Below are 18,198 nucleotides of genomic sequence, written 5' to 3'. Positions count from 1 at the left end.
CAAAAAATAAGCACTGAAGTTTATGAGCACACATTCTAATTTTCAAAACACTGACATTAAAATTAGTAATTTGCTATTTCTTTGAAAGATTCATTTTTATACTAGTGAATTATATTTTAGTCCCAGGTCTGAGTTATACAGTATGGAGGACATATCCATTTTTTCCCCAGATGTATATTTACTTTATTTCTGCTATTTATCATCTGGTCTGAAAAGCCTGATAAGTTTTTAAAAGCCTGACTCCTCATATTACTCAGTGGATCCTTCTTTTTTGAAATAATGAAGTATTTCAGTCATACAGAAAAATATATATAATTTTATGATGAGCACACATATCCACTAAACATAAGAAATATAGTTAACACCCCTATATGGCCTCCTTAAATCATTTTCTTCCCTCTCCCCAGAGGTGACCATTTCTTGTGTTAAGTAAACCATTTGTATTATAAAAATATTATATGACAAGTATATAATAAGAAACAACATCTTATTTTATGTATTTGGAACTTTCTATTACTACACAGGATATCCTTCTACAACTTGCTGTCAATGCTATGAATGTGAATTTTTTTTAATGAAATACATGTGGTTGTAGTTTATCCCTTTAATTATTCCACAATATCCCATTTTAGGACTATACCATAATCCATCTGTCCATTCTTCTGTTCTTGATGGTTTATGTTTTTTTTTTTTCCTTTTGCTATTATGCCAGATTCTGACTATAGTTTTCATATATATATATATATATATTTTTTTTTTTTTTTCCCCCCACATGTTTCTCTGGGCCAGGGCCTTCTCCAAAAGTTGTTGCTGTTGTCTAGCAGCTAAGTTACGTCTGACTCTTTTGTGACCTCATGGACTACAGCCCTCCAGACTTCCCTGTCCATGGGACTTCCCAGGTAAGAATAGTGGAGTGGGCTGCCATTTCCTTCTCCAGGGGATCTTCAGAACCCAGAGACTGAACCCCTTTCTATTGGCAGGCAGATTCTTTACCGCTGAGCCACCAGGGAAGCCCCTTCTACAAAAGTAGCAGGCTTTAAATTGAACAAATAGAACAAACAATACCACAATGAAGTTTTAAATTTGCATGTCTTTTTATATACTTCAGATAATTCCTTTAAGGTTATTTTTTGAATCTACTAGAATGAGAGTGATTCATAATGTACATGTGTATATATGAAGAGGAACACAGGTAGAAGCCAGATTTCCAAATACCTAACTATAAATAGCTCTGCCTATGGTATGTTCTGATTTACAATGTTCCTAGATATTTCTGAGTGTCACTTAGTTGCATAATCACCAGCATGAGTACTATAACAATTTTTTCCACAATTAAATAAGAGATATTTTATGATTTGTATGTCTGGCTTCTACCTTTGAGAAAATGAAAAAAAAAAAGTAGAAATTTTCTAAATTTTATTTGATTAAAAATTATTTTATAGAATAAAAAATAACTAATAAACAGTGACATTACACATTCTAAAAATGTTCCTTCTCTAGATGGTTCTGTTTGTATGTTCTGAAGACCCACACTCTGTAGGTGATTTAAGACAACAAATGGAAATACTTAAGTTAGGGAATAGAGACCAAGTCAAAAAGAGGCAATGGAAGCATAAAGTAGCCTAAAGAGAAGTCACAAAAAGAAATCCACATTAAATGGCATGCTGGAAACCTAGAACAGGTACCACCAAGAAGCCACATAATTCAACACAGTTGTTAGGCTACATCCCATGTGAACACTCAGAGGCAGCAGATCAAAGCTGTGAGAAGCCCTATGGCTTTTCAACAATGAGAGTGGGAGTGGAGTGAAGCAATTAGGATAGACTAAAATGTAAGTCCAGAGATAACACTGCAAATCAGAAGGCAGAGAAAAGGGAAAGACACTCTGTCTCAGGCAGCTGACATCTTATTTACTTCACTTAATTCTCCCAATCACCCCGAAAAGTTGGCATTATTCCTATCTTGTAGATGAATAAACCTCACTTCTCTGTGAGGTTAACAAACTAATACAGCTATTTGTTACTTCTAGCCAATCCTAAATCTGTATCTTTCCAGTAAATCATCACCTAAAAAGCAACAGTAAATCTTACACTGTCTTATACTGGAACAGTTGGGCAGAAACAGGTTCAGATAATAACAGGGTTGACAGGTTATCCAAGACATAAAAACTAGGTCCAAACAGGTAGGACAGTAGTAGTTCAGGAGCCAGCTCTTCAAATACTGAGTATCTGCTGGGGCATGCTTTTTAACTTAAAGTTCAAAATAATTATCTAGGCCAAGATAGATACTTAAAGGTCCTAACAAACTGAACAAGGAGATGTTGTAAAAATTAGACAGCTGTAAGTCCAATTAAGCTGGAGGCTGAGAAGATAACATTTAAAAAGCTTGTTTCAAGCAGTCAAAACAGATTGCCAAGGAGAAGCAAAATTGACCTAATAAAATTAAAATAAGACAGCTCACAATCAGAAAGACCAAGGTTTGAATTTTTATGTCCATCACTCATTAGAAGTATAATTTAGGACAAGTTAGTTGATACTTTAAACTCGTTATTTATCTCAAAATATTAAACAGCTTATCAACTTTAGCATTAACATGAAACAAATCTATCAGTTTATATCAATAGAGCCAAAGGCACTTGACCATATGCTATATAATACCTTAACACACTGAATGACTTAACTGTCCTCTAATCACTTTCCACCCTATTTCCTCCCACTCAAGCTAATTGTTTATTTCCAAACAGTGATAATTGCAGAAATGTATATTTTCATTGTTAAACATTTTTCTAATTCTAGAAAGCATTTTGGAGCTTTGCTAATTCACAGTCTGCTATTCATTCCCGCATTTCCCTTTTTACTTCTGGTTTCCATTGCTTCTGGTTGCCACAGCTTCCATAGGTTTTCTAAGAAAGGATAAACAGAGACTTAGGCAATAATAATCAAAGCATTAAGCAATAAAAATTGGTGCTTTCACCCTCTTTATTAAGTAATCTGCTTATGAAGTAGATTCTTTCTAGGAATGAACCACCAAACCCTAGGACAGGATAAGAATCTGGAACATAAGAAAACTTAATCTGACCCAAACTGCCTTTGGATACCCCCAGGAACAGTTTCAAATCAGTGATAATCACAACTAGGTTATATCTTATAAGGCTATGATAGTGTACAGAGACTACACCTGAATAGAAATAGAATGTCAGGGAAGATGAAAAATGACCTAAGCATTATCATCATATTTTGAATATATGAGGAACCCGGGATGCAGGGAGATTGAGTCACGAGTCTTATAAAAAGCTCTATAGGCAACATCATATTGCCTCTTGATGCAGCTACATTTCCGTATTCCAAGAGAGTCAATAAATATCAACTAAATGAACTGAAAGTCAATTAACAAAGGACTTAAATAGTTCATACTACTTCTCAATTCAGTTAAAATACCTTTAAAAAAAAAAGTTTTGGGAAACCAAGAAGAGTACATTGGTGAAAATTCATATTGTAAATTCAAAGTCAGGCTTATTACCAGAGTGAGGACCATCACTGGGCGTAAGTCAAGATCTGTGGTAATACGTTTCTGGTTCTCACCATGAGCTCTTTAGTAACCAAATCAACCCACTTCCTTCAAAAATATATGCAGATTCACATCATCTAATTTGAATTATTCCATCTACCTCCTATGCTCTATTTACAGTCTCCCTTGTACCACAAAACTCTGCACTAAATGAGTTACTGCAGTGTCATTTCATGCGTCTACATTTCCTTGAAATTTGTGTAATTTGCAAGGAAAGAAACTATGGCATTTAAAATTTTGGTATATCTAAATTAAGCAGTAGTTCTAGACCGCCAAGTAGGTACACACTGCCATCCAACTTTATGCTTTGGGGCTATCTCATTTTCTTCTACAAAAAGGGAGACACCATCCATTGTTTCATACATAGAAATAACTAAACACAACTAAGAAAAATGTACAGGAATCTCACAAATTTCAAAGAAACACAGAAAGTTTAGTATTCATAACTTTCAATTACTATGTACTTCTATTATACAATACTAACTGCTATGTCATAGTAGTAAATACAAGTGAGTAGAGGTGAACAGTTTAGAGAAAGCATCATCACCCACAGTATCACCACAAACCCTACCACCATCACCAGAGCAGCTGTTTCCATATACTGAGCATTGACTATGTGCCAAGTGTTTTGAAAATAGTTTCTCATATAATTTTCACAAGAACCCCATGAGGTATTTAACCCTCTCTTTATAGATAAGGGCTTCCCTGGTGGCTCAGAGATTACAGTGTCTGCCTGCAATGCAGGAGACCTGGGTTCGATCCCTGGGTCGGGAAGATCCCCTGGAGAAGGAAATGGCAACCCACTCCAGTATTCTTGCCTGGAGAATCCCATGGACGGAGGAGCCTGATGGGCTACAGTCCACAGGGTCACAAAGAGTTGGACACGACTGAGTGACTTCACTTTCACTTTATAGATAAGGGTAGAGAAGTTAAGCCATATGAAAACATTTTGTGAGTTGTGGACCAAAGATGTGAATTCGGCCTTCAAACTCCAAAGGCTCTTATCATTTGATTCTGCCTTCCAGTAAAAGTTCTTGTGATACTTACTATATTGTTTTTCTGTAGTTTTGAGGCTGTGGGTAAGGGAATGAAGAGGACAAGAAGAAAACTTTTTTTTTTCTCCCTTCTCGATCTAAGAAAGCATCCAAAGAACACTGGATTCACAGATGTTTAGAATGAATCCCAACCACAGCTCTCTGTCAACCTACTGGGATCAGATCTGAGCTCCGGATCATCAAGAATCTTAACTATATGACTTTAAGTGGTCAAAGCCAAATTTCTCTTTCTGTGGATAATCTTAAGTTTCAAAGTAAGGAATGCTTAAAGAAGGCAAGGAACTATTCTGTGAAAGAGCTGTCTTTTCACACCAACTTTCTTCCCTGCTCTCTGAGTAATACTCCATTGCTTACAGTATGATGTATCAAATTTTATCTTTCTCTAGTTATTTAATGAGTTATTTCACTGTGAAAGAGAAAAGTTCAGACACAGAAACTGTTCTAGCAAGGCAAGTAAGAACTACTCAGAGAGCGGTAAATCCACCCTATACACTGCTCATTCTTTCTGTGTACCCGTACCTCTAACTCCTTAACCTTCTGCCCTGACCATGACTATAGACAGTTTCTTCCAGCTGTCCTTTCTTCACTGAACAAGGAAGTTGCCTTGTTTCCTTTTCCTCAGTATCCCATAGACATGGGTATGGCCGCTTCATTCCCAGAGCACTACACTTCCTATTTACTCAGAATGGATATTCTATAAGCCACATTCAGAGAGCAGAGTTCTGGATCGTTCCATATGTTCCTGTTATCTGGGACCCATGTTTTGAACTTTGGTTCCTATGTGCTGCAGAAACCCTATGGCAAAGTCTTTATATCTAAACCATCTTAAAAATCACATATATTGTCCAAGTAGTTTTTCCTACAACTGTATCCATGTCTTAGGAAGGATTATAATCCTATTTAAAGAGCAATCTCAAATTCAATTAGAGAATCTATATAAACACCCACTCATCAAAAGATTCACAAAGTACTATTTTAGATAAACAAATATTCCCTAGTAACTAAAGAAAATGAAGCCCAAGGGTGATAGTTAAAATATACTATGCAAGGTATATGGTGTTATTTGATGACATTAGTAGAGTCTACAATGAAATGGTGAACCTCTAGTAAATTAAAAATAAGAAAAAAACAACAGAAAGTAAATAAGGGGAAATAATGCCTAATCAATTTCTCATGAAAAAATTAATAAGTTCAAATGAAAATGCAGAGTCAAAAGAAAACGAGGATGTAGATGGAAGGAAGCGGCAGAGGAGGGATATAATAGATGTCATAAACCTGGGTCTCAGACTCACCTACATGTTTCACTCTTATTCACGGTAAGTTTTCAAGAAACACAACAAACTTTCTAAAAATACTTTTTGCTCTCCATGGTTTTATTGAGGTACGGTCCCAAACAGTACATATGGAGATCTTAAGAATGTACAGCTTGATGACCTTTGTTATTCATTCACTCAGCTGTGTCTGACTCTTTGCAACCACATGGACTGCAGCACACCAAGCTTCCCGGTCCATCCCCAACTCCCAGAGCTTGCTCAAACTCATGCCCATCGAGTTGGTGATGCCATCTAACCATCTCATCCTCTGTCATCCCCTTCTCCTCCTGCCTTCAATCTTTCCCAGCATCAGGGTCTTTCCCAATGAGTCAGTTCTTCGCATCAGGTGGCCAAAGTATTGAAGCTTCAGCTTCACCATCAGTCCTTCCAATAAATATTCAGGATTGATTTCCTTTCAGTTCAGCTACTCAGTCGTGTCTGACTCTTTGCGACCCCATAAACTGCAGCATGCCAGGCCTCCCTGTCCATCACCAACTCCCAGATTTACCCAAACTCATGTCCACTGAGTCAGTGATGCCTTCCAACCACCTAATCCTCTGTCGTCCCTTTCTTCTCCTGCCTGCAATCTTTCCCAACATCAGGGTCTTTTCAAATGAGTCAGCTCTTCACATCAGGTGGCCAAAGTACTGGAGCTTCACCTTCAACATCAGTCCTTCCAATGAACACCCAGGACTGATCTCCTTTAGGATAGACTGATTGGATCTCCTTGCAGTCCAAGGGACTCTCAAGAGTCTTCTCCAACACCACACTTCAAAAGTATCAATTTTTCAGTGCTCAGCTTTCTTTATAGTCCAACTCTCACATCCATACATGACCACTGGAAAAACCATAGCCTTGACTAGACGGACTTTTGTGGACAAAGTAATGTCTCTGGTTTTTAATATGCTGTGTAGGTTGGTCCTAACTTTTCATCCAAGTAATAAGCGTCTTTTAATTTCATGGCTGCAATCACCATTTGCAGTGATTTTGGAGTCCAAGAAAATAAAGTCAGCCACTGTTTCCACTGTTTCCCCATCTATTTCTCATGAAGTGATGGGACTGGATGCCATGATCTTAGTTTTCTAAAAGTTGAGCTTTAAGCCAACTTTTTCACTCTCCTTTTTCACTTTCATCAAGAGGCTCTTTAGTTCTTCTTCACTTTCTGCCATAAGGGTGGTGTCATCTGCATATCTGAGGTTATTCATATTTCTCCCAGCAATCTTGATTCCAGCTTGGGCTTCTTCCAGCCCAGCATTTCTCATGATGTACTCTGCATAGAAGTTAAATAAGCAGGGTGACAATATATAGCCTTGATGTACTCCTTTTCCTATTTGGAACCAGTCTGTTGTTCCATGTCCAGTTCTAACTGTTGCTTCCTGACCTGCACATGTTTCTCAAGAGGTGGGTCAGGTGGTCTGGTATTCCCATCTCTTTTAGAATTTTCCTGTTTATTGTGATCCACACAGTCAAAGGCTTTGGCATAGTCAATAAAGCAGAAAAAGATGTTTTTCAGGATCTCTCTTGCTTTTTTGATGATACAGTGGATGTTGGCAATTTGATTTCCTTTAGGATTGACTGATTTGATCTCTTTGCAGTCCAAGGGACTCTCAAGAGTCTTCTACAACAACACAGTTCAAAAGCATCAATTCTTCGATGCTCAGTCTTCTTTATGGTACAAATCTTACATCCATATATGACTACTGGAAAAATCATAGCTTTGACTATACGGAACTTTGTCAGCAAAGTAATGTTCCTGCTTTTGAATACGCTGTCTAGGTTTGTCATAGCTTTCCTTCCAAGGAGCAAGCATCTTTTTAATTTCATGGCTACCGTCACCTTTTGAAGTGATTTTGGAGCCCAAGGAAATAAAGTCTGTCACTGTTTCCATTTATGACCTTTACATGTAAAACCCTCTAAAACTGACATCCAGATCAAGATGTGAAATATTTCCTGTAAAACGTGAAAGTTTTTCATGCCCCTTTGAAATCAGTAGGTCCACTGACATCATGACGTAACTTTTCTAAAGCCCATAGATATGTCTTGCCTATTTCTTGAACTTCATACATAACAAAAAAACACCCCTAAAGGTATGAATAAATCACAATCTGTTTATTCATTTTTCCTATTGATACCAACTTGGTTTATTTCTATGTAGGCACTATTATGAATTGTCTTTTAAAATATTGCTATGATTTATTTCAAGGAGTGTTCTTTTTTGTAAGATTTATTTACTTATTATTACTTGGCTATACTTGGTCTTCATGGCTATGCATGCGCTTTTGCTAGTTGTGGGGGCTACTCTTTGTTGCGGTGCTCGGGCTTCTCATTGCAGTGGCTTCTCTTATTGTGGAGCATAGGCTCTAGGGAGCACAGGCTTCAGCAGTTGTGAAATGAGGGCTCAGTAGTTGTGGCTTGTGGGCTTTAGAGCATCGGTTCAGTTCTTGTAGCACACAGGATTAGTTGCTCTGTGGCATGTGGGATCTTCCCAGAGCAGGGATTGAACCTGTGCCCCTGCATTGGCAGGTGGATTCTTAACCACTGGACCACAGGGGAAGCCCCATGAATAGTCTTTCAAGTGGAACTATTTGTTTTCCTTGGAAAAATACCTAGGAGTGAAACTGCTGGATCATAGTTTGTTAGTAGTATGCTTAATTTTATTAGAAACTGTCAAAGTTCTTCAGAGTGATTGTATTATTTCATTCTCCTACCACCTATGTATTGAGAGTTGTTCTGTATCTTCTTTGACACTTGGTATTATAAGTCTTTTTAATTCCTCCTATTTTATCAGCATATAGTGGCATTTATGGCAGTTTCAATCTACAGTCCCTTTTGAGTAAGTCTATTAAAAGCATATTTTCATGGGCCTATTGGGCAAATGTATATCCTCTTTTGTAAAGTACCAGTTAAGTTTATTGTCCACATTGGGGGTAGGTGAAAGTGTGAACTAACATTTCCTTAGAGATTTGTACAAGATCTTTGTATTTTCTGGATGACTGATTTGTTACAAGTACTGAAAATATTCTCACATGTTCTTTGGCTTGCCTTTTCGCTTTCTTAATGGTGTTTTTTTTTTTGATGATCAGAAATGTATGATTTTGATAAAGTATTAACTTTTCTTTTTATGGCTAATACCCTTTATGACTTGTCTAAGAAATCTTTGCTTAAGTCCAAGTCTTGAAGATATTCTCATACATTTTTTAGACAGTTTACTATGTTAGCTTTCACATTTAGCTGTATAATCCATTTTAATTAATAGTGTGGGGTAGATGTCAGTACTAATTTTCTTTTCAATTCAAATATTGGATTGCTTGAACACGTCTACTGAGAAGACTCATCTTTCGCCCACTGCATAGGCACCTTTGTTGAAAATCAAGTGACCACTACATGTGGGTCTACTTTGAGACTTCCTATTCAGGTCCCTTGATCTTTTTGTCTATCTTCATGCCAGTACTTCACTGTCTTTAACAGCCCAAACTTTAGAGTAGATATAGAAATCAGGCAGCATAAAGTTTTCCAAACATTATTCTTCTTTTTCATGATAGTCTTTATTTTAGGTCCTTTCAATTTTCATATAAATCTTGAAATCAGCTTGTTAACATCTATACTCAATTTCCTCTAGATTGGCATAGCTAGTATGATTTTACATGAATATAAGAAATATTAATTTATTATATATAATGGATGGCTTAGAGCATTAAGGCTTAATTCTCACTCAGAAGCCTGGAGAAGAACTGCCACAGATTAGTAATGGGAGAACTGACATTTTAACAATATTGCATCCACAAACATAGTATACATTTCCACTTAGAGTTTTAATTTTGCTAATAATGTTTTGCAGTTTTGAGTATATAAGTTTTGTACATATTTTGCCTATTACAAAGTACTTCCAGTTTTTTTATGTTATTTAATTATACTGATTTTTAATGTCAGATTCTAATTATTTTATTATTAGTACCTAGAAATAGAACTGTTTTGCATAGTGACTTTGTACTCTATGATCTTGTTAAACTATTAGTTCTAATATCTTTTTTTGTAGATCTCTTAGGATTTTCTATATAGACAACAGTGGGTATTTTTGTTGTTGCTATTGTTGGTTTTATGCACTGCAAATCTTTGATTTTGTGACTTGATTTTTTTCACTTTGTGTACTGTGCATTTGGTAATGCAGAAATTTTAATATTTTATGTAGTCCAATTTGTGAGTCTTTTTCTTGTGGTTTCCTTATTTTTTCAATAAATGTATTATAAGAATAAAAAGATAGTGTGATCTTCTTAAAAAAGAAAAAGTTTAATTTCTCCCTGTTTTAAGTAATATGCTTTTTATTTCTTTTACTTGCCATATTGCACTTACTAGTTCCAACAGGATACTAAATTGAAATGGTAAGAGCAAACATACCTTGCCTTGTTCCAATCTTGCCTTTTTCAGTCTTTTGCCATTAAGTAAAATATTAGTAGTAAGTTTTTCATAGATACCCTTTTTCAAATTAGATAAGACTAGATTAGTCTACTGAAAGTCTCTTTTTCATGAAAGGGTATTCAATTAAATGGTTCCTCTGCATCTATTGAGATGATAACATGTATACACAGACATACACACATATATACACACACTGAATGAGCTTATTTCTAATAAAGAAATTTAATTTCTATTTAAAAATCTTTCACAAAGAAATTCCAATCCTTGATTATTTCCCTAGTGCTGCTGCTGCTGCTGCTGCTGCTAGGTCGCTTCAGTCGTGTCCGACTCTGTGCGACCCCATGGACGGCAGCCCACCAGGCTCCCCTGTCCCTGGGATTCTCCAGACAAGAACACTGGAGTGGGTTTATTTCCCTAGTAAATTCTATCAAATATTTGTTGAAGAAATTAAACCAATTCTAAACAAAATCTTTCACTAAATAGATGGGGGAAATATTTATAAACTTATTTATGAAATCAACATTACTCAGAAAAATCAAAGGCAAAGTCAAAACAAGAACAGAAAACTATAGAACAGTATCTCACATAAACACACACAAAATTTAATATAATAATAACAAATCAAGTCCAGCCCTATATTTAAAAAAAGATGATCCACTATAGCTATATCTATGAGTCTGTTACTGATTTCCAGTTTATTTCTGTTGCGGATGGCAAAATAATCATATGATTTTACTGCTTTTGAATTTATTGAGACTTGTTTTATGGTCCAGAATATGCTCTCGCTTAGTGAATGTTTTGTTTACACTGGAACTATAAATGCCAATTAAGTAAAATTATTTGATACTGCTGTTCAGGTCTTCAATATCCTTACTGATATTCTCTTTACTTATTTTATCAGTTACTGAAGGAGTGTTAACTAGTTGCAATTGTGAATTTGTTTATCTTTGCAGTCCTCAGTTTCTTTTTTGTTCATGAATTTAAAATTTTGTTCACACATTGCTGAATGTAGCCATGGTTAAGACTGCAATATAACCTTGATAAATTGGTCATTTTATCAATATAAAATATCAATCTTTATCCCTAGAATGCTCCTTCTTCTGAGATTACTTTACCTGATATTAATATGGAAACTCAACTTTATTATGATTAGTGTTTACATGGTGTATCTTTATTCTTTCCTGTTACTTTTAACCTATCTGTGTTTATATGAAACAGTTGAATAACTCCAGTTATCCAAAATAATCATTCTCTGCCATTTATTCAGAGTATTGGTACAATATAAATAGCAGAATTGGTTGGATTTAATTTGATTACTTAGATCTTAGCTTTCTTTTCATCCAATTTCTTATTTTCCAATTTTTATGGCTTCTTTTGAATTATCTGAATATTTTTATGAATCTATTTAACTCTATTTTTGGCTTATTAGCTACAGCTCCCTGTTTTATATATGTAGTGTTACTTCAGGCTTTATAACATGCATCTTTAACCTTTCACAGTCTCTCTTCTTTATTAATTTCTTTAAAGAGCGTTGACTTTTGTTGAAGCAAAGAGTTCCATTTCTTTTCTTTCACTTTGAAATTTGGAGGTGTGTTGGCATACATACTTACGTAGGGATTAGAAATCATCTTTGTGACCCCCTGACCTGTAGCCCGCCAGGCTCCTCTATCCATGGATTTTCCAGGCAAGAATACTGGAGTGGGTTGCCATTCCCTTCTCCAGGGGATCTTCCCAACCCAGGGATCGAACCTGTGTCTTCTGTGTCTCCTGCATTGGCAGGTAGATTCTTTACCACTGAGTCATCTCGGAAGCCCCTGCCAAACATTGCTCTGGTCCTAACGGTGAGATGAGGTCGCAGGTTTTCAATGATTAAGACAAGCTGTGGTTAAACTTTAGAGTCTCTACTCTTCTGGTGGGCTTCCCTGGTAGCTCAGATGGTAAAGCGTCTGCCTACAATGCAGGAGACCTGGGTTCGATCCCTGAGTCAGGAAGATCCCCTGGAGAAGGAAATGGCAACCCACTTCAGTATTTTTGCCTGAAGAATTCCATGGACCGAGGAGCCTGGTAGGCTATAGTCCATGGGGTCGCAAAGAGTCGACACGACTCTTCTGGCAGTTCTACTGAATGCTTCAGGAGTTCAGTGGGGTCTTTCCCATCTTACAAGTAGGAACTTGACCATCTATCTCTCTTCCTTACATGAATTCTGGCAATTGTGCTCAGCTTCTGTGCCCAAGAAGTTGTTTTTTGCCTGACCTCATGGATTTTTTTCACCCTATGCATGAACAGTTAATATTTAGCCAAAGCCTCAGGGGATTCCAATACCTATTGATCTTCCAAAAATCTGTGGATTGATACAATTCTTCAGATACAGGAAATGCCCAAGCATTATTTAAGTAGTGCTTCTATACCATTTTCATTCTCTCCTCTCCTTCTGAAACTCCAAAGACATATAGATTATACCTTTCAACTATGTTGCATCTCTCTTTTATGCTCCTTACCAGTTTTAAAATTTAAAAATTTATTTTTTTCTATATGTATTTAAGTTTACATTTTTAAAAATTAATATTAGATCTCTGAGTTTACAAATCTTGACTTCTACTTTGTTCAGTCTGTTGTTAAACCCATTTAATGCATTTTAAAAACTTCACCTAATGAGTTATTCATTACAGATTTTGTATTTTGCTATATATTAGAATACAGGCTTCCCAAGGGGCTCATTGGTAAAGAATCTACCTGTAATTCAGGAGATGGGGGTTCCATCGCTGTGTCAGGAAGGTCCCTTGGAGAAGGGCATGGGCAACCCACTCCAGTATTCTTGCCTCAGAATACCTTGGCAGGTTACAGTCCATGAGGTCACAAAGAGCTGGATATTACTGAAGTGACTGAGCATAGTACAGCATACTAGAATATACATTTGCTTTTTAATATCTGTACAAAGACTGTACAATCTTTTTTTTCTTTGTTTTGGTATTTTGTCCATTCGTTTCTCTTTAACATATTAATCATAGTTACTTTGAAATCATTGTTTCCTAGAATAAATATCTGGATTATCTAATAATCTGCTTCTATTGACTGTTTCAAGTTTTGATTAAGGTTCAGTTTTTTCTGCTTATTATCCTGTTAAGAAATTTTGTTTCATATGGCAAATAAGATGCTCTACAGGCTCTAGATTATCTTATCTTCTTAAACAGAATTTTAAGTTTTGTTTAGGCAGACAGTTAAATTATTAGTGGGTCATCTTGATATAGTCAGTCTTGTTTTAAAATTTACACTGATTTTTCCCTTACACTTAGGACCTTGTCCTTAATCCCTTCAAATGACTTTACTGATATTTAAACTCCACAAGACTGGAAAAAGTCAGTTTTCATTCTAATCCCAAAGAAAGGCAATGCCAAAGAATGGTCAAACTAGTGCACAATTGCACTCATCTCTCATGCTAGCAAAGTAATGCTCAAAATTCTCCAAACCAGGCTTCAACAGTATGTGAACATCCAGATATTCAAGCTGGATTTAGAAAAGGGAGAGGAACCAGAGATCAAATTGCCAACATCTGCTGGATCATTGAAAAAGCAAGAGAGTTCCAGAAAAACATCTACTTCTGCTTTATCGACTATGCCAACGCCTTTGACTGTGTGGATCACCACAAAATGTGGGAAATTCTTCAAGAGATGGGAATACCAGACCACCTTACCTGCCTCCTGAGAAATCTGTATGCAGGTCAAGAAGCAACAGTTAGAACTGGACTTGGAACAACAGACTGGTCCCAAATTGGGAAAGGAGTAGGTCAAGGCTGTATATTGTCACCCTGCTTATTTAACTTCTATTCAGAGTACATCATGAGAAATGCTGCACTGGATGAAACACAAGCTGGAATCAAGATTGCTGGAAGGTACCGGAGCCACCGCAGCCAAGTCCGGATCCCATGCCGCGCGCCTCAGACGCCCGCCCGCTCGACAGTCACTCCCGGTTCCTTTAGGTTCTAAGTCCAAGATGGCAACTCTCAAGGATCAACTGATTCAGAATCTTCTTAAGGAAGAACATGTCCCCCAGAATAAGATTACAGTTGTTGGGGTTGGTGCTGTTGGCATGGCCTGCACCATCAGTATCTTAATGAAGGACTTGGCAGATGAAATTGCTCTTGTTGATGTCATGGAAGATAAACTGAAGGGAGAGATGATGGATCTCCAACATGGCAGCCTTTTCCTTAGAACACCAAAAATTGTCTCTGGCAAAGACTATAACGTGACAGCAAACTCCAGGCTGGTTATTATTACAGCTGGGGCACGTCAGCAAGAGGGAGAGAGTCGTCTGAATTTGGTCCAGCGTAACGTGAACATCTTTAAATTCATCATTCCTAATATTGTAAAATACAGCCCAAATTGCAAGTTGCTTGTTGTTTCCAATCCAGTCGATATTTTGACCTATGTGGCTTGGAAGATAAGCGGCGTTCCCAAAAACCGTGTTATTGGAAGTGGTTGCAATCTGGATTCAGCTCGGCTCCGTTATCTCATGGGGGAGAGGCTGGGAGTTCACCCATTAAGCTGCCATGGGTGGATCCTTGGAGAGCATGGTGACTCTAGTGTGCCTGTATGGAGTGGAGTGAATGTTGCTGGTGTCTCCCTGAAGAATTTACACCCTGAATTAGGCACTGATGCAGATAAGGAACAGTGGAAAGCGGTTCACAAACAAGTGGTTGACAGTGCTTATGAGGTGATCAAACTGAAAGGCTACACATCCTGGGCCATTGGACTGTCAGTGGCCGATTTGGCAGAAAGTATAATGAAAAATCTTAGGCGGTGCATCCAATTTCCACCATGATGAAGGGTCTCTGTGGAATAAAAGAGGATGTCTTCTTTAGTGTTCCTTGCATCTTGGGACAGAATGGAATCTCAGACGTTGTGAAAGTGACTCTGACTCATGAGGAAGAGGCCTGTTTGAAGAAGAGTGCAGATACACTTTGGGGGATCCAGAAAGAACTGCAGTTTTAAAGTCTTCTAATATTGTGTCACTTCACTGTCTAGGCTACACAGGATTTTAGTTGGAGGTTGTAACTCATATTGTCCTTTATATCTGATCTGTGATTAAAACAGTAATGTTAAGACAGTCTAGGAAAAAATCAATTTCCTAATGTTAGAAATAGGAATGGTTCATAAAACCCTGCTGGATGGCAAGGAATGCTTCATGAAACCTTGCAGCTGTATCCTGATGCTGCATGGCACTTACCTTGTGTGGTCCTAAATTGATTTGTCAAATAATTCAACTTCCTCAAGAGGTACCACTGCCCATATTGCAGATGATGCAGTTGCCCTTCAAACCAGATGTGTATTTACTGTGTAATATAACCTCTGGTTCCTTTAGCCAAGGTGCCTAGTCCAACTTTTTTCCCTCCAGTTACTCACATCCTGGGATCCAGTGTACAAACCCAGTATTGCATGCCATGTGCATAACTGTTCTAAAGAATCTTATGTACTGTATGTATCACAATAGTGTACATTGCCTTTCAATGTAAAAAGGAAAAATTACATAAATAAGGCAGCCAACTAAGTTACACCAACTAAAACAATAAACAAAGCTTGAACAGTGACTACTCTGTTAATTAAAAAAAAAAAAAAAAGATTGCTGGAAGAAATATCAATAACCTCAGATACTCAGATGACACCACCCTTATGGCAGAAAGTGAAGAAGAACTAAAGAGCCTCTTGATGAAAGTAAAAGAGTAAAAAAGTTGGCTTAAAACTCAATCACTCAAAAAACCAAGATCATGGCATCTGGTTCCATCATTTCATGGCAAATAGGTGGGGAAACAATGGAAACAGTGACAGAATTATTTTCTTGGGCTCCAAAATCACTGCAGATGGTAATTGCAGCCATGAAATCAAAAGAGGCTTGCTCCTTGGAAGAAAAGCTATGAATAACCTAGACAGCATATTAAAAAGCAGAGACATTATTTTACTGACAAAGGTCCATCTACTCAAAGCTATGGTTTTTCCACTAGTTATGTATGGATGTGAGTTGGACTATAAAGAGAGCTGAGTGCAGAATTGATGCCTTTGAACTGTGGTGTTCGAGAAGACTCTTGAGATTCCCTTGGACTGCAAGGAGCTCCAACCAGTCCATTCTAAAGGAAATCAGTCCTGAATATTCATTGGAAGGACTGATGCTGAAGCTGAAATTCCAATACTTTGGCCACCTAATACAAAGAACTGACTCATTGGAAAAGACCCTGACACTGGGAAAGATTGAAGGCAGGAAGAGAAGGGGATGACAGAGGATGAGATGGTTGGATGGCATTACTGCCTCAATGGACATGAGTTTGAGCAGGCTCCGGGAGTTGGGGATGAACAGGGAAGCTTGGTGTTTAGCAGTCCATGGGGTCACAAAGAATTGGACACCACTGAACTGACCTTAATTGAACCTTATGTTCATCTAGTCACTCTGTGGGTTCAATCTGCAATGTTTCTGCTAGGTAACTTCTAGAATATTTGTTCAGCTATCGATATCTTAGCAACTGTTGTCTTCTTAAGTCCATAGTACTGTATTCATGTGCAGCTTAGAAACTGGCCAAGGACTGAAGGAGAATTTTATACAGACACTGAGGGGGCCCCTCTTTTATATCTCTTTCTTCTTTAGTATTCTGTTTCTCAATAACCAGTTCTTACTGGAATCCCAAACACTGATTCATTCTTTTGACAATATTCTGATTTATATTTTGTGCAGTTTTTGTAATTGTTGATGGCTAGAGGATAAGTCTGATACTCACTCTGTCATCACAACTAGAATCCCCCCAAAATCATTTACCAATCGGTATCAACCAGAAAAAAACTATAGTAGTCAAATTACAGAATAGTAGAGAAAATAAAGAATGTCTCTCTGGTCAATATTTTTAAATGCCCTAGTCCTGATTTCCTTTATCATCCTGGCCAGCATTTTTGCTTTATAAAGAAAATGCACACGTATATGTTTCTTTTGAACTCAAATTTACAATAAGGGATAAAGGGTATAGCCAATAATCAGTACATGCATATTATCAAACAACAATACCACCAAAGGCAAAAATCTTAGCTTGTATGTTCTACTGCCATAGACCAAAACATTGTCAGAGCAAAACAAAGAAAAATATATAAAGGTAAATGGAGAAAGTACAGATATGTGTTTTAATGAAAATCAACATACAAATTAAATACAATGTCCTAGGGCATTAACTTTATTTAATCTTTTTCTCAGTTTCATCACCTGAACAATATGATTGTTATAATGGTTAAATAAAAATAATTCCTATGTAGTATTTACTGCAGTACCTGTCTTATATTAATTATTCAGCAAATATCTTGTGATTATGATCAATTTTTATTTCTATGATCCTGAACATGAAAAGCAGTTGAAAAAGACAATGGGTATACTTGCTTAAAATATAAGTATTTTATAAGTACATAATATTTTATTAATCACTTATGCCTTTTATAGACTCATATGATTTTTTCTTCTAAACCAAAAATTGTCATGCAAAAAAGTGGAAAGCATACTTCCTATTCTGAAGCAAATCAAGGAGAACATACAATTAAGTGCTAAATAGAGCAGAATAAACTCTAAGTACTATATGATTTTAGAAGAAAAGACTATGAGGCCAAAATAATCAGAGAAGACTTCACAAAGGTGGTAGGACTTGCTGGTTGACCTTCACTTCATCTCAACAACATAGAAATATTTAAGTGGCTTCTAATTTGAAATGAGGCAATACATTTTACAAATAACAACAATTATTACTATACAAACCTCTACAAAATGGGTTCCTTGGTGGCTCAGACTGTAAAGAATCTGCCTGCAAAGCAGGACACCTGGGTTTGATC

General features: G+C 36.8%; 1 protein-coding gene and 1 pseudogene across 1 annotated transcript in view; one reads left to right on the top strand and one right to left on the bottom strand.

Moving 5' to 3' along the window:
* The window catches only part of EXOC6B (exocyst complex component 6B), a 697,089-nt gene that overhangs the window by 197,428 nt on the left and 481,463 nt on the right, over window positions 1–18,198 (bottom strand). The gene's annotated exons all lie outside the window — the stretch shown is intronic.
* LOC120851282 lies at window positions 14,247–15,947 on the top strand (annotated as a pseudogene).

This window comes from Oryx dammah, unplaced genomic scaffold, assembly GCF_014754425.2.
Source record: "Oryx dammah isolate SB20612 unplaced genomic scaffold, SCBI_Odam_1.1 HiC_scaffold_25, whole genome shotgun sequence".
Lineage (NCBI taxonomy): Eukaryota > Metazoa > Chordata > Mammalia > Artiodactyla > Bovidae > Oryx > Oryx dammah.
The sequence above is the reverse complement of the archived record's forward strand: the minus strand, read 5'-3'. Positions and strand labels throughout refer to the sequence as shown.